Here is a 22,318-nt window from a genome sequence, read left to right on the forward strand (position 1 = left end):
CCCTGAAGCTAATGAGAAAACAATTGTGATTGGTTGCTGTGTTACACATTGCATATGCTGTTGTTTTTGCTTTGTAAGTGTGTTATGCAAATAAAAACACCTTTTTTGCTTCCAAAAAAAAAAAACACTCTCCTGCTGCCCTCTGGCCATGCTGTATCGCAAGTTCTAAGCTTAATTATAAATAATGGATTAATAAAAATAGACCAGATATTTTAAGAAATCAGTTATTAAGTTGCTGCAAAGCTTTTCTGTGGGGCCTCAGTCTGAAACAGTGAGTGTCACTATGCTATCAGGGATCATTTTCTACGTGACCTTCATCCCTCCAACACACTGTTTCCCAAACTTGGGACGCCGCTTGTTCAGGGAAAGCCCCTGGCGGGCTGGGCCAGTTTGTTTACCTGCTGCGTCTGCAGGTTCGGCCAATCGCGGCTGCTGCTGGCGGTGGTTCGCTGCTGCAGGCCCTTCAGATGTTTTACTCCAGCCCTCAAGCTCCTGCCAGGGAGCAGGGTCATGGGCTTCTCCTGCTCCGCGTCTGCTGTGGCTCCCGGAATTAGCTGCATGTCCCCACCTACGGCTCCTATGTGTAGCTCCTCATGCTGCCTCCGCCCCAAGTGCCACCCTCGCATGTCCCATTGTCCAAAAACAGTGGCCAATGGGAGCTGCAGCGGCAACACCTGTAGACAGGGCAGTGCGCAGAGCTGGACACGTCTCCATGTAGAAGCCGGAGGGGGAACATCCCACTGCTTCCAGAAGCTGCTTGAGGTAAGCACCACCCAGATCCTGCACCCCTGATCCCCTCCCACACCCCAACCCCCGACCCAGCCCTGATCCCCCTCTCATCCCCCAAACCCCCTCAGTCCCAGCATGGAGCAATCTCCTGCACCCCCAACCCTCATCTGCAGCCCCATCCCAGAACCCGCATCCCCAGCCGGAGGCCTCACCCCTCCACCCCCACACCTCAACTCCCTGCCCCAGCCCGGAGCCCCCTCCCACACCCTGAACTCCTCATTTCTGGCCCCACTCCAATTTCATGAGCATTCATGGCCCGCCATACAATTTCCATACCTAGATGTGGCCCTCGGGGCAAAAAGTTTCCCCACCCCTGAGCTAGCCTTACCTCAGTTTCCACCATTACCTCATTGCAGTAGACTCCAGATCCTTGTGGGTCATAAAAAACCTCACACTCTGTTGTCATGCATCTCCTGGTGAACTCTTCATAAAAATTATGAATTTCTCTTTGCTATTGCCATATGGGAGGTAGTGTCAGTGTTCCATCAGCAAGTGCTTGTTTGTTCTATTTCCAAGACAGGTCTTGCTATTCATTGTATTTCTCCCCACAGAGAATAGGAAAGTCTCAGCATCACAGCTGAAGCTTTAGTGAACTACAGATTTCATTGAACCTTCCCGGGCTCATTAGTTCTGCTAACAGCTTCTACTTGTTAAGAGGCTCTGCGGGTGAGGACAGCAGCAGCAGTCAGTGATGCTAAAACAGGGGTAGCAGCAGAAACTATTGTGCTGGCTGAAGCTAAGGTGAGAGGTGGGGATGATAACGTGAACCTCTGTTGTGTATGTTCAGGTTTTTTTTTCACTTAACCCCAATTGCACAATTTTCAGATTTATCCTTTGCCCCCAAAAGAAAAATAAATAAAACACCAGTCGTAGGCTGCTTGTATTCATTCCTTGTAACCCTATTAATTTCTATGTGGTTGCATAGCTGAAAATAAGGGAAGAATTTTGCCCTTTTTGTCAGGTTCCTATCATGGAAGGATCTTTCTTTTGCTTCTATTCTTAGTCACATTAAGTAATGATAGAAACTGGATTCCAGCCTGCTGGAGTACTGTGGCTTACACCTGTGAAAGTATTTTCCATGAAGATTCTGTTACTGCTTCTGAGCGTTTTTCCTCCTTTATTGTCTATCCCCTGCTGAACTACATAATGAATATAAAACACATTCTTATTGAACATTCATTCTACCAGCAAAATCCACAAGCAAAATAATGTAAGCAACCATATTCTATCTACACACACACGTATATACACATAAGAACACATGCATGCATAGGCCTTGTTACTCCACTGCACCAGACCTCTGCTTGGGTGAAGTGGGCAGAGTGGTACAGCCTGACAAGGAGTCAATTTTGCTGTAAGTTTAAGCTGCGGCGGGATGTTTTGGGACACAGGAAGTGTCAGCACTGCCTACACCATCTTCATAGCAGTGGAGATTCTCCCTACACAGGGTGAATTCACTCGGGCAAACCTCAAGACACTGTAAATTCACTTTATGCCAAATAAGCAGCATAAAATGAATCTGGCAGACTGAATGATCCAGTCCCCCCCTGCTTTATACATATATGGGCCACACATGCTGACTAACTCAGGTTGATTTGCATCACCAGAATTACACCAGTTTACATCTACTGGCTCAGTTTCTTTCCTGCTGGCGTATGGTTGTGCAATTTTTACCATCACTATCATGAGGGGATATTTATCCCTGAATTGGAACTGACTGTTCTTCCCTGGGCTTCTGTTTCAGAGGTAACGAGGGCAAACCTTTCATTTTCACTTAGTTCTCCATAGTAGCCCAGACAGAAGTTGCCAAGGGGATGGGAAGATTCACATTTATGATATCTATCTTGTCCTGCTTCCTCACAGTCAGTGGCAAGCCCAGGCAGAGGACAAATTTTGGACATCCCCAATCATGAGGACATTGCAAGTGCCTTGTGCTGCCTCGAGTCACTTTCCCTCCCAGTAGAAGACTTTCTGCAAATGGGGGTCTATAGGGATCACTTACCCCTCCATGCCAATTTTTGCCATCTGAATTTGATGCAAATATCTATATGTGACAGTGAGTGGGGAGGCTCGGTGCTTAAACAAGAAATACTTGATGCACAGATAGAATAATGATAGCGGACAGCTTCCAGTTTCTTCTACACCTCTGAATGCTCCCCAAGAAAACAAAACCCAGTGTATTTGCTACAGGCTATCTGGTACAAAATAAAACTTGTCAGATTAATATACCAGCTGTCTGTGCCTACTGCTTTCTCTTAATTTGAGAGCAGATGCATGGTCCAGTGGTTACAATGTGAGAGTGGAATTTGCAAGACCTAGGTTCAAGTACTTCCTTTGTGACCTTGGGCAAATCACTTGCAGCTAGAGTTTTAAAGGTCTTTAGTCATATAAAGATGCAGAGAGGATCCTATTGGGATTTTTGAAGTGCCTAAGCATGTGACTCCCACTGCTTATGGCTAATTGCTCCTTCACCTCCAAAGTCCTCTCTGAGAGGCACAAGATTTAACCTCGCCCACGTTGTTCACTATCTACACGACACCATTGAAAGAACTGGTGAGAGAATACAGGATGATGTGCCAGCTATATGCAGACGCCCTTACAGAAGTATGTCTTCTTAATGCCAGATATAAGCAGCACCATCTCCCAGATTTCTGAGTGACAAAAGCAGCACCTGGCGGCAGCTCAATTGGCAAAAGATGGTAGAAGAATCTTGCCTTCTTTGTATTATTCCCATCTACTTGCATCTTGCCTTCAGATTGTTAGTCTTCTGCCTTGTGGTTCTTCTTTAACTCAACTGGATGGCTTAATAACCACAGCAGAGCAAAACCCCAACCAAATAATAAAAAACAAAAACAAAAACTTTTCCACCACTGACTCCTCATCCTATGAGAGACAGACCCGGCCATGCTTTCTTGATTTCTAGGCTTGACTACTGGAGTACTAAGTTCCCTGTAAGCTGTGTGGCTGGATGGCCACCCAGCAGCTATCAAGTGCTGCACACTTCAGGTGTAGCACTTCAGGTGTCCCTCCCCTCACTGCTGTGCTGCTCCTGGCCTCTGCCTTGGAGCTGCTCCTGGTAGCCTTCTCCTTGCTGTGGGGGTGGGGGGAGAGGGAATGTTGATGTCAAGATGTCCCCCTCCGCCCGCCCATGTATCCCATTACCAAAGAGCAGGGGGACACACAACAGGGCTCAGGATGGAGGGTGCTTGCTGGCAGCTGCTGCTGTGTTGGAGCATGCCGATCTACTTAAAAGGGCAGGGTGTTTAAAGTGGGAGCAGTGTACTTAAAGGGGCAATGCACGTCTCTCTCTCTCTCACTCTCTCTCACACACACACACACACACACACACACACACACACACACACACACACACACTGTCTTTCACACTCATCTCCCGACACATACTTGTATTACTGTTGTTACTTCTTGACACTTCTTTCAAAGTGTGTTATGTTAGTTTTTTCACTGGTCTATGTATTTCATAATTTTTATTTCTTTCTTACTCTTAAAATTTAATTCTTTGAATAGTGAGTTCTAAGATGCGTAACCTGTCCTGGCTGGAGTAATTGTCCCTATGGTAACTTTTGAAAAATATATATTACATCTTGGTTTTTGGTTTCTACTGGTGGCACATATCCACACATTACCTCAATATGGTTCACATAACAAAATTCATTCTGCATGTGGATGGAAAAAAATAGAGGGAACACTGAGTACATCTCTAGGAATAAAGTCACATACCTTGGAAAGCTCCAACTCGTATAAAAAGCAGCAATCCTTCTGCTTGCTGTTGGCAATCAACAGTGTCAAAGGTCTTAGAGGCTTCTTTCCCCCAGCCCAGACAGAGTTGTTGCGCAGGCATGGAGAGGTGCCTCTCACCCGGCCCCAAGTTGCTACCTCTCTCCCCACCACAGCCCCCGGGCAGCCTGCACTCCAAATGCCTCAACCCCGGCCCCAACCCAACTCCCGCACCCCCAACTGGTGTCCTCACCCCTCTGCACCCCAACCTTCTGTCTCAACCCTGAGCCCCCTCTCACTCCCCAAACCCCTCATCCCCGGCCCCACCCCAGAGCCTGCACCCCCAGCTGGAGCTCTCACCCCCCACACACCCCAACCCTATGCCCCAACCATGAGCCCCCTCCCACACCACGAACCCCTTGGCCCCACCGCCACCACACATTACCTCCATATTGGTGCAAATAACAAAATTAATTCCATACACAGATGTAAAAAATTAGAGAGAACACTCATCCAACAAGGTATTGACAGTCTCAGTCAGCAGGGCTCACAGGTGTTCTCTGCTCTCTTTTACAATCTAGGAGTGTTTTAGGGACTCAGACACAGAGGTGGCCCTGGCTGCTATCAGTTCTTCCATGACTACTACTTGCATGATAAGCATAAATCTGTAAAGAAGGTGTTGTGCTCTTGATTTATTATTTTAAGAAGGCCTAGAAGGCCTTTCTCGATGCAGTGATCTTCTCTGTGAAACAAGATGATAGTTCCTCAGAGTGAGAGGTGATAGGGCTGAATGAAAGCAGTCTGGGTTTACAAAGAAATTTTCTACAACACAGAATAGTTCTTTGGAGTATGACTTTCCTGTCTCTGAGGGTAGTCTTTGCCATGGCAGTCTGAATGACAACCCTGGTGATCTAAGTAGGCAGTGGGGTGCGATGTGGTGAGAGAGGGAGTTTTGTGCTAGAATGTTCATTGCAACAGTCAGGAAGTGGTTGTATTGCTTCCCTAATTCTTCTACCCCTTGTCTTCTTGGTTGGGCAGATCTTTCAAGACTGGCCGAGTCCAAGAGATTTTGGAGGTGTACAATGGTGATGGTTTCTTCTTGCCTTGTGATAGGGAGAGTTCTGATATCTATTTGGAAGTGAAAGCTGTCTGACCAAGACAGGGGCAACTTATATCAAAATCTAGCCCATGTATCCAGCCCAACTACATGTGTGTCTCCAGAGATCTTACCTGTGAGAAACCTAAAGTGGAACGTTTGTAGATGCACTGTTGGGCTATAATTTCAGAGGTGTTGTCTGCATTGTTACTGAAGTTCCCAAGCGAATGAGTGTTCATCACTGAACCAGACAACTTTTAGTCTATGGTGCTCTTGGCGCATGGAGCTTTACAGACCAGCAGGATATCTGGGTTAATCTTGTCCCTGGACTCACAGATTAAGTGGATGCATTCTAAAGCTTCAGTTCTGAGTGAAATTTTTGCTGCAGTTGAGCCCAGAAGGGAATAGAATCCGTGACAAATTATACTTTAGTGCAACCAGTCCAAAAATACTGTACTATGTCATTAAAGACTTGGTCCAACAGCAACTAAACTCACAACCCTGGGCATGGTCCAACAGCAACTAAACACTATCTCAGGCTACATTAAATACAGAGATTTCCGCAGACAAGTAGGGACTAGCTTTTTTTCTGATATTTTTTGGTTGTTACCTTTGTTCTATCCCCTCAAACAAAAACAAAAAAGCAAGAATCATTAGCTAAGTTAATGTAGCATATACAATGTGCGTATGTGTCTGACACATAGAGATCACATTTGTTTAACAAACTCAGGATTATTTAATATTATTTAATATTTATTTAATATTTTGATATTGATCTGGAAATTCCAGAAGTTTTACATCTGCATGGTATTATTTACAAGAATGGCATCAAGTTGTGTGTTTGTGGGTTAGAGATGATAGTATATGCTCTGTAAAACTGTCAATTTTTACTTCATGAAACACTTGTGAAAAAGAGAGAACAGATGAAAGTCACTATAGAAGTATCATCAGTATAACTATCATCTAGAGACGGATAGAGTTCTAGTAAGTTATTTGCAGTGGGCCAATTTTTTAAAAACTTGACTCTCTTTGTGTGTCTCACAAATAATTGTGCCTCAGAGAATGACAAGGGCAAGTGGGAGGTAGTCTTAATTGAAAATCAGGCCTATTGTATGGAGTATGCATGCTTTATTAATTAGGGATGGATATCAATGTTGGTTTTGAATGTGAAAGTAAAAGTTCTATTTCTAGCCTTCACATTCACTGCACTTCATGACTATTTGCAGGAGTGGATTAAATTTCAGAAAGTGATACAACAAACTGAACTTGATCCTACTCCTAGAGGAAAAGTGAAAGGAGCAACAGAAGACCTTAAATCACTAACCAGTGACAGCTATCAACATATCACCTTTTTTTTAACTCTTGATGAAAGAAAATTTCCCCATCACTGATAGAAAATCTCTCAAGTTATTGAACTACAGAGATCATATACAATAACTGTGGTTCGAACTATGGGACAGGGCAAAATTAATACATTTGGGCAGAATATCAGAATCCAGGAAAATGGGGTGCCAAAGGGCACAAGGAACACACTTTGTCTACCAATGCCAGTCACAATCAGTTTTTGCACTCAGAGAATTGCGGGAACTGCTGCCTTTGTGCCCTGCGTGTGCCCTTCCTCAGCACCAGGGGGAAGAAAAAGTCTTTATCATTGTAATGCTGACAGACCCCAGTCATCGGTGGCTGAGATCAAACCTGGGATTTCTGCAGCTTAATGCATGAGCCTCTACTGACTGAGCTAAAAGACACCTCTCTCATAGTCCAGCTATAGCAGGCTCATCAACCTCTAGCTGGTCTAAACCAACACTAGAGGAGGACAGAGTCCCATGCCATTGAAGCATGGATTATACTGTCTTAAAGGGTAATCCAACCTGCACAGTCCCCTGCTCATTGGGAAACTTAAGAAGAGATTATGCTATGCTGATTTTCCATGTGAAGAATAAGGCATGAGTTTTTTTAAAACTGTGAGAGTGATTAACCAGCAGAACAAACTACCCAGGGAAGTGCTTGATTCTCCATTTCTTGATGTCTTCACATAAAGATGGATGCCTTTCTACAAGATATGATTTAGTCAAATACAAGTTATTGCGCTCCATACCAAAGTAACTGGCTTAAATTCTATAGTCAGATTAGATGATCGAATAGTCCCTTCTGATCTTAAAAATCTCTGAGCAATGAACCTTTTGACAGTTCTCTGTGGGGTGGTGCAGCTACACACTGTCCCACATGCAGGGATAGGCATAAATGGCACTATCTACTCCTATGCTACTGCCTTACCATAAGTACATTTTCCTCCCCAGGTGGAAAATATGTGAAAGCTATTGTTTATGCTATGCAAGCGCCTGTAAACAATCCAATCAATTACCAGCTGGAACATCCAATCGTCCACAATAGAGCTGGCTGAGAAAATTTCCATCGTGTGGGAAAAGTACAAGATTTCAAAATTTTGTTTCATCCTGAATCAGAACCAAAAGTCAAAATCTCTGATTTTTTACAAAACAAAATGTTCCTAAAATATTGCCCTTCAACTTCATCAAAATGTTTCATTTTGATTTTATTGTTTTGACTATAATATAAAAGTTGAAACAATAAAGTTGAAACAAAACAATAAAGTTAACATTAAACTTTTCAGCCTTGTTTAAATGAAACATTTTGATCATTTCACCCTGAATTTTTTGACAAAAATCTATACAGTCCCATGAAATTTTTCAATTTAGTCAAACCATCGTTTTCCTAAGGAAAACTGTCATTCGAAAAATTTTGACCAGTTCTAATCCACAGTATTTAAAGCCACTGCAGGTTGAACAAATATATTTGAAATTTAAGAGTAGAAATATTTTTAGGTATCCAGGCTCAATATTAAATTAACTTTTGGGAAGCTGGACACTGTAATGTACTGACTAAGAAGAGTGCATTGGAAGGTATGAGTTGATCGTAAAGGCCCATTTCTTCCCAGATTAACACAGATGTGACTCCATCTGAGAGAAGGGAGTCAAAGACCCAGTCTTTTGCTAATTTTCATAAAACTTCTGAAAAGACCATTTACATCTCATTGTATTTTATTTTTATCTGATGGAGTGGCAGTGGGACCTCAAGAAATCAGTATGACACTTTATTTGTTATATACTACATTCTTGTCTGACACAATGCAAAAAAGCAAAGAAGAAAGAGACAAGTGACAGAGCCCTTAATTTATGGCAACAAGTTTACATAGTACACACAAATTAATTCCAGTCACGTCTCACTTATCTGTTATCTAAAAGATCTCAAGTTGGCATTTGAGGTCTCTCATCCCTCTAGGCACACTAAACTATTGGGCTCTGTTAGGGGAAAGAATTATATTTGTAATCAATACTATGTTTGGCAAATTTGCAGGTAGCTTCCAGAAAGTGACTACATTCCAGTGCGGTGAGAGATCTGTTGAGCCACCTTCCAAAACTAACAGATACAGAGTTTTGAAAGAGTTGTGAGTAATAATCTTTTTCTCTCAGTGTACTACTCAGATAATGGTTTAGTAAGATGATAACAATACTTTGTCCTTACTATTGCCAAATGGCCCCGAGGCATCCTCTTTCAGAGTTTTGTCCTCACAAATCACCTCAGTTTATAGATGATCTGTTAGAAGTGAAGTAGGACGGAAGATGCTACAGCAGGGGTGGTGGACGTAGTGTGAAACAGATCAATTACATCATAAAACCTTAAAAGGGGTGCAGCTGCATCAGAGCTCCTAGATTCTTGAAATCTGATGGCATAGCTGTAGAGTAGGCAAAGAGGAGATTCTTTATCTCTGCTATAGCATATGAAAAATGTTGGTCAGCATCTTTGTTTCCAGCTGTGGATGGTCTGAATACTGCGGGCCACCTGCCTTCCGTTGCTGAATTAATTAATTTATGTACACATTTATACATATTTATACAAATTTATACATATTTTCAGAGCAGATTATTCAGATTTAAACTGAAGTATTGGTGCATGTGGCAGGAAAGCACCATCCTCAGGAGACAAATGCAAGATCTCCCCTGGTTAAGTTTCAGCTACTATCACTCACTGAGCTTCTGAAGGTGTTAAAAGAACTTTGTGCCACGACTTGAGGTTTGGACCTATGTCCTGACTTGCTGGAGAAGGTGAGTGGGTAAGTACTAAGCCGATTACTAAAGAGACTCTCCCTGCTTCTATTAAGAGGGGTAGGATGCCATTGGTTTTGAAGGAGGCAAGTCTTCACCCTTTTCCCAACAAATTATCATTACACATTAACAACCTGGACAGTTCTTGAACAGTTTTCATCCTTCCCTTTTTTGGGGGAAGGTGATTGGGAAGCTTGTGGCTAAACAACTCCTTCAGTATCTAGCTGCATCAGAGCTCCTGGACTCTCATCTATTTCTGTACAGCACTGGATTTGATGCAGAAACTTACTGTTGCAATGCCTGATGAACTCCCTGCATTGGAAAATAATCAGGTTCCATGCTGATATTATGAGATCTAGCAGTTTCCCTCAATACCATTGATAATAAAGTGTTGTTGACTAATCCATGGCTTCCTGGAGGAGGCGATGGGATTGCTTTGGGATGCCTCTATTCTTTCTTGGTTACGGATCCCAGAGGACTGTATTAGGCAATTGCTCATCATCCCCAAGGGTACTCTTGTGACGAATGCTGCAAGGTTCCATCTTGCACCCCTGTTGTTCACTGTGTATACTGTTCAGTGTGAGGGGGCTTAGGTTGCATTGTTTTCAGTATGCAGTGGTGGCTAGCTTTATGTCACCATCTGAACTGATTAAGAGTAGGATGCTGGATATCTGTCCCAGTGTTTGCGTTCGTGAGTGCCAGAGAAGTGTTGTTGAATGTGTAGTTAGATGTTTGGCTGCATGTGTGTTCTCTCTGTGTGCTATCCCAGCTCTGCACAGATAGCTGGTACAGCAGACCTTGAGTGAATCACCCAATGACCACAAGATCCGTTAAGGTACGAAGGCACCCAGCCAGGTTTATTGTCAATGAAGCATGGTAATAGCACCCAGCGGACTCTAGAGGGATACTAAGATATGTATGCCCATGACAATGAATGAAGTTCCGTGAATGGCGGGACTTTCCATTCTCTCCTAGACTGGACAAAGGCAATCCCTCTGAAACTACATTTTACACATGAATACAAAAATGCATTACCCCTCTGATGTGCCTCCTGACATGGTTAGCTACCACCCATTACCTTGTACATGTTGGTTTGATCGAAACATCTCTATCCATCACCCTGGTATTCTGACCTTATTTTTAGGCGGGTCAGTGTGTTCTTGTTTGGTGTGTGTGTGTGTTTATACCATACTCGGTATGGGGTGTTCTGGTACCACGCTTCTGGAATGTGTTTGCACGAATGTTCTGTGCCTAGTATTTCTTAGGTATGTGTATGTTTTTGCCATACCTGTCCTGTTCTTGCTAGGTTCTGTGAACTTGCAAGTAGGTATGTTTTGTTACAGGGCCTGACTTTTGCTTATAGCTTGACTCTTGCTAATTCTACTTTATATTAGCAGGGCCTATTTACTACTTTAGTTCAGGCCTCAGGCCTTATACCAGGCCTCTAATACAAGGGCTTATGTCTGAGGCTCTCTTCCTACTGTAGGTTTCAGAGTAACAGCCGTGTTAGTCTGTATTCGCAAAAAGAAAAGGAGTATTTGTGGCACCTTAGAGACTAACCAATTTATTTGAGCATCAGCTTTTGTGAGCTACAGCTCACTTCATCGGATGCATACTGTGGAAAGTGTAGAAGATGTTTTTATACACACAAAGCATGAAAAAATACCTCCCCCCACCCCACTCTCCTGCTGGTAATAGCTTATCTAAAGTGATCACTCTCCTTACAATGTGTATGATAATCAAGTTGGGCCATTTCCAGCACAAATCCAGGTTTTCTCCCCCCCCCCCCCCCCCACACACACACAAACCCTCTCTCCTGTTGGTAATAGCTTATCTAAAGTGACCACTCTCCTTACAATGTGTATGATAATCAAGGTGGGCCATTTCCAGCACAAATCCAGGGTTTAACAAGAACGTCTGGGGGGGGGGGGGTAGGAAAAAACAAGGGGAAATAGGTTACCTTGCATAATGACTTAACCACTCCCAGTCTCTATTCAAGCCTAAGTTAATTGTAGCCAATTTGCAAATGAATTCCAATTCAGCAGTCTCTCGCTGGAGTCTGGATTTGAAGTTTTTTTGCTGTAATATCGCAACTTTCATGTCTGTAATTGCGTGACCAGAGAGATTGAAATGTTCTCCGACTGGTTTATGAATGTTATAATTCTTGACATCTGATTTGTGTCCATTTATTCTTTTACGTAGAGATTGTTCAGTTTGACCAATGTACATGGCAGAGGGGCATTGCTGGCACATGATGGCATATATCACATTGGTGGATGTGCAGGTGAACGAGCCTCTAATAGTGTGGCTGATGTTATTAGGCCCTGTGATGGTGTCCCCTGAATAGATATGTGGGCACAGTTGGCAATGGGCTTTGTTGCAAGGATAGGTTCCTGAGTTAGTGGTTCTGTTGTGTGGTATGTGGTTGCTGGTGAGTATTTGCTTCAGGTTGGGGGGCTGTCTGTAAGCAAGGACTGGCCTGTCTCCCAAGATTTATGAGAATGTTGGGTCATCCTTCAGGATAGGTTGTAGATCCTTAATAATGCGTTGGAGGGGTTTTAGGTGGGGGCTGAAGGTGACGGCTAGTGGCGTTCTGTTATTTTCTTTGTTAGGCCTGTCCTGTAGTAGGTGACTTCTGGGAACTCTTCTGGCTCTATCAATCTGTTTCTTCACTTCCGCAGGTGGGTATTGTAGTTGTAAGAATGCTTGATAGAGATCTCTATCTTGATTATCATACACATTGTAAGGAGACTGGTCACTTTAGATAAGCTATTACCAACAGGAGAATGTGTTTGTGTGGGGCGGGGGAGAGAAAACCTGGATTTGTGCTGGAAATGGCCCAGCTTGATTATCATACACATTGTAAGGAGAGTGATCACTTTAGATAAGCTATTACCAGCAGGAGAGTGGGGTGGGGGGAGGTATTTTTTCATGCTTTGTGTGTATAAAAACATCTTCTACACTTTCCACAGTATGCATCCGATGAAGTGAGCTGTAGCTCACGAAAGCTTATGCTCAAATAAATTGGTTAGTCTCTAAGGTGCCACAAGTACTCCTTTTCTTCTTCCTACTGTAGAATGTTTTGTCTGAACAATTTACTCGTTCATTTCTTTGACGAAGAAAGAGAGAACTTTCCAAGCAATGGGATACCATTTAGCTTACGTTAAAAAAGCAACCTCCCCCTCACCCCTCCCGCCACACACCTGGGAATTATTATGTGGATAAGGGTTACTCTTATGAGGAAGGGTTGCAGGAGCAGGATCTAAAAATGTAACGCTTTTGTTTAGTAAGGAAAAAAGACCTGGATCTATGTGCCAAACACATTAGCTGCAATAACCAACTATGAGACAAAGTTGTATACTCTATCCAAAATTATTGGAGGACATAGCTAGATTGGTGCAGTTGATTGTTAGTAGATAACTAAGCCAAAGATATTTTCTTTGACTTTTTGTATTTGCCAGTATTGGTGAAAAATCAGAAGTGTGAAATATTGGCTCCCGTATACAGTAATAACATCGAAGAACTGACTCAAATGGGGGAAAAATTAATTAGCATCAATTATATTTCCTGTCAATCTGTGGAACATAGAGAGTTAATACTGACTGCTTGATTTCTGAACAAACAGTAACTTGTCAGTTCTAATATTCATATTAGTATTCACCTCTTCATGATTAAAATCTTTCACCATAATATTTGTACATGCTACTGCTGTATAAATAAATAAGCACAGTATGCATCATAATAATGTCACAGGAAGGAGTTAATAGTTCAGAGGCATTAACCAACATGAAATTTGGGATAGACTTCCTCTTACCTGGTGATTGCTACAAAGGTTCAAGATTACTCTGTCTATTCTCTCTCTCACTCTGTACCCACCTCCGTTTAGTGATATGTATATATGTGTGTAGATAGATAGAAACACACACGTGATTTATTTATATACATACTCTGCAAAGAACTAATTAGGGGGAAAGGAATGAGAAAGGAACTGAAAAGGGGGATTGGGGAATCATTAAGCCTGAAAAAAAAAATCAGTAAATAAAACTCAAACACCAAAATGCAAGTTATGATAATACCTGAAGAGAGCCAAGGAATTTTTTAAAGACAGAATCTAGGAGGGAATGAAGGCTGGAAGCTATGAAGAGAAATTAGAAGGAACGGCTTTGTGAACTTGTTTATTTCTTCAGCACAACTGTGAGTAATTGTAACAGCCCAAAGGAAAGCAGAGTAAAGTACTTATGATATATGGGGACGGTTTGTTCTGTTCAAGTGACTCAGTGTGTGAAGCATCTGATCTTTAGGCGATAGGAAATGTGTCTTAATTAATTAATGTTCTAATATTTTTAGATATCCTGTTGTGTTTTGGGCATATTGGGGATCTGAATTACTTTTTGTGCTACAGAATATCAGGTTTATAATTGCATAAATTAGTGTTTTGGATTTTTCACTGTGCTTTTTACTTTTTAAATTATGTACTCTCTCAGTAAGTGAGATAAGGTTTTAACAAGACTGAAATACATTCTCCAGGCTCCCTCAGAAAGCTCAGGTCCCAACAGCATTTTCTATTTAGATTTTCTATTTTCCCCGCTTTTGCTATTTTATTGTATGTTTGGGAATTTGGGGCTTTTGTAAATTGCCCAGTTGACAGCCTCTTTAGCAGCAGATTAGTAAATTTTCAGACTTTCACACATTATTACTGTTCTCCATAAATAAGACATCCTGAAGAGTTCTAAGTGTCTTCTTTTAGGCTCAACTTAGAACCTGCTGAGCACTCTCAGTCCTTCTAACTTCAGTAGGAATTGGGAGTGCTAAGCACCATACAGCAGCAATGCTGAATCACCATTAGTACTTATACTACTTTGGGACAAACTACATGCTCAGTTACTCACTTGTGCAGTTTCACAATGAGGTTGTACACAAGAAACTGTGGTCAGAATTTTGTGTTTTGAGCTTATCTCTATTAGGTTTTTAGGCATCGACTCACAGACTGGAATGGACCTCGAGAGGTCATTTATTCCAGTCGCATGCACTCATGGCCGGACTAGATATTATCTAGACCGTTCCTGACAGGTGTTTTCTAACCTGCTCTTAAAAATCTCCAGTGATGGAGATTCCACAATCTCCCTGGGCAACGGTTTCCAGTGCTTAACTACCCTGACAGCTAGGAAGTTTTTTCTAATGTCCAACCGAAACCACCCTTGCTGCAATTTAAGCCCATTGCTTTCTGTCGTACCCTCAGAGATTAAGAAAAACAATTTTCTCCTTCCTCCTTGTAACAACCTTTTATGTACTTGGAAACTGTTACCATGCCCCATCTCAGTCTTATCTTTTCCAGACTAAACAAACCCAAGTTTTATAATCTTTCCTCATAGTTCATGCTTTAATAATTTTTGGTGCTCTCCTCTGGACTTTCTCCAATTTGTCCACATCTTTCCTGAAATATGGTGCCCAGAACTGGACACAATACTCCAGTTGAGGCCTAATCAGCACAGAATAGAGTGGAAGAATTACTTCTCATGTCTTGCTTACAACACTCCTGCTAATACATCCCAGAATGACAACAGTTTTTGCAACAGTGTTACACTGTTGACTCATATTTAGTTTGTGATCCACTATGACGGCCAGATCCCTTTCTGCAGTACTCCTTCCTAGGCAGTCATTTCCCATTTTGTGTGTGTGCAACTGATTGTTCGTTCTGAAATGGAATACTTTGTATTTGTCCTTATTGAATTTCACCCTATTTACTTCAGACTATTTCTCCAGTTTGTCCAGATCATTTTGAGTTTTAATTTTATCCTCCAAAGCACTTGCAACTGCTCCCAACTTGGTATCGTCCACAAACTTTATAAGTGTACTCTCTATGCCATTATCTAAATCATTGATGAAGATATTGAACAGAACTTGACCCAGAACTGATCCTTGTGGGATTCCTCTTGATATGCCCTTCCAGCATGAACCACTGATAACTACCCTCTGGCAACAGTTTTCCAACCACTTACACACCCACCTTATAGTAACTCCATCTAGGTTGTATTTCCCTAATTTGTTTATGAGAAGGTCATGTGAGACAGTATCAAAAACCTCACTAAAGTCAAGATATACCACATCTACTGCTTCCCCCCTATCCATAAGGTTTGTTATCCAATCAAAGAAAGCTATTAGGTTGGTTTGACATGACTTGTTCTTGACAAATCCATGCTGATTGTTACTTATCACCTTATTATCTTCTAGGTGTTTGCAAATTGCTTGCTTAATTATTTGCTCCATTATCTTTCCAGATACTGAAGTTAAGCTGACTTGTCTAATTCTCTGGGTTTTCCTTACTTACCTTTTTTATAAATTGGCACTATATTTGCCCTTTTCCCTCTGGACTCTCTCCCGTATTCAATGACTTTTCAAAGATAATCACTAATGGCTCAGATATCTCCTCAGCCAGGTCCTTGAGTATTCTAGGAAGTATTTCATAAGGCCATTATGACTTGAGGACATCTAACTTGTCTAAGTAATTTCAGACTTGTTCTTTTCCTATTTTAGCCTCTGATCCTAACTCATTTTCACTGGCATTCACTATGTTAGATGTCCAATTGCTTCTAACCTTTTTGGTGAAAATGGAAATAAAAAGGTAATTTAGCACTTCTGCCATTTCCACATTTTCAGTTATTGCTTTTCCCGCTCATTGAGTAATCTGTCGTTGGTCTTCCTCTTGCTTCTGCTGTATTTGTAGAATGTTTTCTTGTTATCCTGTATGCCTCTAGCTAGTTTAATCTCATTTTGTGCTTTGGGCTTTCTAATTTTGTCCCTAAATACTGGTGTTATTTGTTTATATTCATCTTTTGTAATTTGACCTAGTTTCCACTTTTTGTAGGATTCTTTTTTTGAGTTTCAGATCACTGAAGATCTTCTGGTCAAGCCATGGTAGTCTCTTGCCATACTTCCTATCTTTCCTATGCAGTGGGATAGTTTGCTCTTCCACTCTTAATAATGGGCCCGTACCTACTGTCGTCTGTAGCACCAAGAGCTCTGCTTGCCTGCAAACATTCAACTTTTTCCTCGTGCTCCCTTGCTGAATCAGTCAGCATTGGCTGGCATTCCTGCTGTGATTGCAATTGGGCAAAGTGAATTAAGGTATTAAAGTGAGGATATATGTATGTTTTTGTGTGTGCATGTTCACACACATTCACTCAAACACACACACAGTTTCTGCAGCTTCTGTGTTGACTTCTGCCATTCTTTGCATCTGAGGGAGCATCTGAGGGTTTCCAAACAAGCAGAACTCTGAATTCATTTTTATACAAAGAATTCACTACAAAGGATGAATAACGATTCTCTGTTTTTCATGCCGCATTCTGAGCTGTTTACTTTCGAAAATACTGTTATTTTTTTAAAAAAATTTGTTCTGATGTCAAATTTTGTAGGACTCTTTTTTGAATTTGAGATCATTGAAGATTTCCTGGTTAAGCCATGGTCTCTTGCCATACTTCCTATCTTTCCTATGCAGTCTCTTTGAAAAACTGCCAACTCTCTTGAGTTATTTTTCCCCTTAGATTTGCTTCCTATTGAATCTTACCTACCAACTCCCTGAGTTTGCTAAAGTCTGCCTTCTTGAAATCCATTATCTTTATTGTGCTGTTTTCCCTCCTACCATTCATTAGAATCATGAACTCTTATCATTTCATGATCACTTTTACCCAAGCTGCCTTCCACTTTCAAATTCTCAACCAATTCCTCCCTATTTGTCAAAATCAAATCTAGAACAGCTTCTACCCTATTAGCTTTCTCTAATAGCCTTCTGAAATAAAAAAAAAAATGTCTCCAATACATTCCAAGAATTTGTTGGATAATCTGTGCCCGGCTGTGTTATTTTCCTAAATGATGTCTGGATAGTTGAAATCCCCCATTACCACCAGATCCTGGGCTTTGGATGATTTTGTTAGTTATTTTAAAAAAAGGTTCATCCACCTCTTCTTCCTGGTTAGGTGGTCTGTAGTAGACCCCCATCAAGACATCACCCTTTTTTTAACCCTTTTATCCTTTCCCTGAGATTTCAACAAGCATGTATCACATCACAACACATGTTAAAGATACTTGTGTGTGCGTGTGTGCAAATGGTGACTAAAAAACAGAATCTCCATTCTGCTTAGCCATAGGGAGACAACACTGTGCAACATGGGAAATGGAGTCTAGCTAGTGAGCAGGTCCGATACAGGAGAATCAGGCCACGAGGGGCGCAGAACTACAATTCCCACGAGGCACTGTGGTGGGTCAAGTGGCTGCAGAGATTAATGTTGACCTGACCCCAAAAGTTTTGATTTTCCTGGTGGCAAACCACTAAATTCACTCTTTTCCCAGGGAAAATTTTGACTTAATGAAATTCAACTTTCTGACAGAAAATAATTTGTTCAAAATCTTTTGACCAGCCACAGCAATGGCATATATATAGTATGTACATCCAAAGTAACATTCAGTGACCATTCAGCTTGCATTAACTGGAGTTTTGAATTGCTTAGAGTTGGGTAGACAGACAGAAGAGAGGATGGGAGGAAGCAAAGAGACCATGTTGAAGGGTGCAGTATAAGAACCTGAACAGAATAGGAAAAAAAAAGTGAAAGAAACAACAGAAGACTCATTTCTTAGGGTGGATATCAAACTATCATTTTTGAAATTCAGGCTTAGAGAAAGATTCACTGACCTAAAAATGTCCTTGGGTTATTAATCAATAGAGATTATACAGTCTAAAGTGTGACAAGAGGACAGAGAAGGAATTACTATCTTTGTCAGCCATTTACAATCATTTGGTTATAGATTCATAGATTTTTAAGGTCAGAAAACACCACTAGGATTACCTAAAAAGACCTCCTGCATAACACAGGGCACAGAATTTCAAGAAATTCAGGGAATTACTATTATCTTTCTTCTATATAAAAAGAAACCACAATTAATGCTAATATATAAATGTTTGCAGTCAAAACCAATTAGCTGCCAGTTTTCCAGGATCTGAAATGTCTAAACATCTACGATATGCAAGGTCATAGCTGGCTGACAAAAAAGAATTTGCAATTTAAATGTAAGTGTCTTTGCGATCAAATTAGCTAGCACAGACTCCTGTATTCAACCCCCATTAAAGTCAATGGAGATCTGTATGAGTAGAATAGCTTGTGTTAGGACTGGGGCCATAAACATATCCCCAATTTCAAAATTTTCCACTATCCTTCAGGTTTATGTTTTTAAAAGAATTATTATTGTTTTTCACTTAACATCCATTGCTTTTGTAAATCTGGCAGCAATTTACATTTTAGTCAAATATATACTCTTTTTTATCTTCATGTGTTATTTTAAAAATCTGTTATGTATAAATGACCTTTTGAGTAAGACTATGAGTAAAGTCTCATTTTGATAGCATTTTAAATATATGTATTTCTTGCCCAGCCTATATGTATACACCTATACTGTTCCTAAGTGCTGCAATGGGACACCAACTTAATGAATGAGTGGAGTAAACTGCAGGGAGGACATTATAACCTGGGTTAACAGTTTCCATGTTATTTTATTCTTGTCAAAGAGAACGGTGTTTTTTTTTTTTTCTGTGGGTGCTCTCAGTATGAATGACAGTATCATAGGCACACGGGTGAATATGTTAATGACGAAACAAAGTAAAGTTCAGATGAGGCCTATTAACCTCAGTATGCCAGTTCACTCAGAATAACATCTCCTGCTTCCTGAATGACTCAATTCATTTACCTTGGAAACTTTCCCTTAAAAACATAAAAAATCATTTAAAAAATGCATGACTAAATGAAAACACATTTCAGTGTTTACTATTAATTTAGTTTTTCTTTGAGTGGCATGTATTTTTAACTCTTCTTGAACGAGTTATTATCTAACATTCAGGATGCATAGTACTTTCTTATACACAATTTGTGTTGTTGCGATCAAGTCGCTGGGTTATATTTTTGGCTTCTCCACACAATTAATTCCTATTATTCTTTAAAGTGGTAGTACTGAGCCGGCTTCACCATATCGGGCATGTACTAAATCCCACTGAAATCAGTGGGGTTTTATGTGTGTAAAGACTGCATAGTTGGGTCCCGTGACTTTATATGTCCTTTTTCAAGTTTTAAATGTCTATGACCCAGATTCTTTCCTGAAGTTAAACCACTATGTATGGTGTTGCCAGTTCAAAGCAGCAAGCCCTGGCTATTTTAATGATCCCTTGGGACCTTTGGTACCAGCTCTTTTAACTTATTCTGTGGACCATATCAGTGCAAAACAACCTCAATTTTTGGTTAGTGTGAAGGTGTCATCTTTAGACACACACATACACATTCACGCCCACCTCTTCTGGAGCTGTGCTGCATGCTACTCAGCCACAACTGGCAATCTCAGCCTAGATCTGCCTTTCATATGTGCAAGATGGTGAGCAACTACAGAAACTAAATGGCACTCATTATGTTCAGCCCAACGGTCTAAAAGTTCACAAGCTAAGAAACACTTTTCAATATGAAACTGTGAAATGTGTTTGTTTAAACTGACACTTATAACTGGTATTCCTGAGTCTAGTGCTGGAGGCAACCGTCTTGCTGAAAAGTGATGCTGTTCAGAGGGTAACGACAGCTCTTCAGAAGGGAATACTGACCCTGCTCTCATACCAGTTTAACAGGGAGAAGAAAAATTCTAAAGTTTAATATTTAAAAAGAAAAGTGTTTAAATATTTCTGGTTCTAGTTGTTATTCAGTTACTGAACCATAGTTTAATATACTGCTCCACAGTTTTAAAGCCATCACCAAAAGATAAAAGTGCCAGATAATGTTAAGTCCCTGAGCCATCTAGTCCCTCATGGTGAGAAGAGGGTAAATGTGAGCAATTTCTGAAAAGAACACTATTCAATTTCATGTGAACTTCAAAACACAACAGCCTTCTATTTTGCAATTTCAGATAAGTATGCCCAGCATTTTATTTAGTTTTAAATTGCTTTTTCAGATTGTTTAAATAACATAGGGAGGAGATTTACATTATTCCTCTAAGTTTCAATCAAAGTCAACTTCAGTTCTCTCTTGCTCATTTTGTATTTATGTTCTGCATTTTTGCAAGCAATGCACTATGTATTCCTGGGCATTTGTCAATATTACATTTCATTTGTCTTATATACTGTTAAGCCAGTCAGGAACAATTATACAAAATGGTGCAATAACATTCAGTAGAAACAATGCATCTTGGTATGTAACAGTTACATTACCAATAACATAAAATATGTGCTGTATACACAATGCTGGAGATTTGTCAAGACTTGGTTGCATAGGTACTTCTACTAGGATTCATAAGTTGTGAGGAAGCTAAAGCATTATGGCAATTAATCAAGTTCCCATAATTAAGGAGGTAACCTCAATTTAAGCAAATTATCCTTCAAGGTTTCAAGCATCAATGGTTCTGATAAAATTGTTAAGTCAGTAAGTGTGTGGTTTATAAGTGGATTCTTAAAGTTGATTTATGAAAGAGGCTCCATAAAGGATTTTTTTCTGAAAATTGGAAATCCACTTACAAATCTAGAAAACTATAAGGCAGATGATTGCACTTAGTTGACGTCAAAGGTCCCAGTCCTGCAATGAGTTCTGAGTGGGCTGACTCCTGAGCCCACCTGGAACCTCACTTTAGCTCACGAAAGCTTATGCTCAAATAAATTTGTTAGTCTCTAAGGTGCCACAAGTACTCCTTTTCTTTTTGCGAATACAGACTAACACGGCTGCTACTCTGAAACCTGACTTTAGTGCAATTCTATGTGGATGCAGGGCTCCACCTCTGCAGAGCTTATTGAATAATCATGGCTAAAGGTCTTATCCTGGTCCCAGGGAAGTCAGGAGCAAAAGTACCATTGACTTCAATGGGAACATTACTGGGCTTTAAATATCCTGAGAGTTATATACAGCAAAAAGGTTACATGTTCCTTATATATATGAGTGTGGACGATCCAGAACACTTTTACACCTGACGAACAAATCCAGTAGAGTTGGAAGATGAGAGCAGTTTGATTTATGGCATATGTCCTTAAATATGAGAATTGTTAGCTCAATTATAAACTCACTATAATTTACCTGTTGTATTACAATGACCAGCCATTCTGGTTTCATTGAATTTAAAGCATGCACTCTCAGTGATCAAGATAAGCAGTAGCTCCCTGATGTTTACTGCTTCCTTATCACCCAACTTCTTGCAACCTGGTATTAAAAAACAGTCTTCAGTCATCAGTAGGAGAAAAAAATGGAGTGCAGTACTAGACCCAGTGAAAAACAGGAAGAGGTTTGCAGCACCTCCTTTTGCTACCCAGAATGGTTGCATTGCATAAAAATTCTTAATTCGTTAAGAACATTTATTAAAAAAATATTTGTTGCTGGAAAGTGCATTGATCCAAGGCAATCTGGACCAATCCAAAGTCCATTAGAGTCAATGGGAAGTCTCCCATAACTTCAGTGGGCATTAGATTAGGCCCTCTAAGAGAAAGATGAAAATTCTTGGCCAAACACGTACATCAGGAGACAATGTGCACAAAAGTGAAAAATATAGCCTATGGCAAACAATA

The sequence above is a fragment of the Chelonia mydas genome, chromosome 3 (genome assembly GCF_015237465.2).
Source record: "Chelonia mydas isolate rCheMyd1 chromosome 3, rCheMyd1.pri.v2, whole genome shotgun sequence".
In the NCBI taxonomy this organism is placed as follows: Eukaryota; Metazoa; Chordata; order Testudines; family Cheloniidae; genus Chelonia; species Chelonia mydas.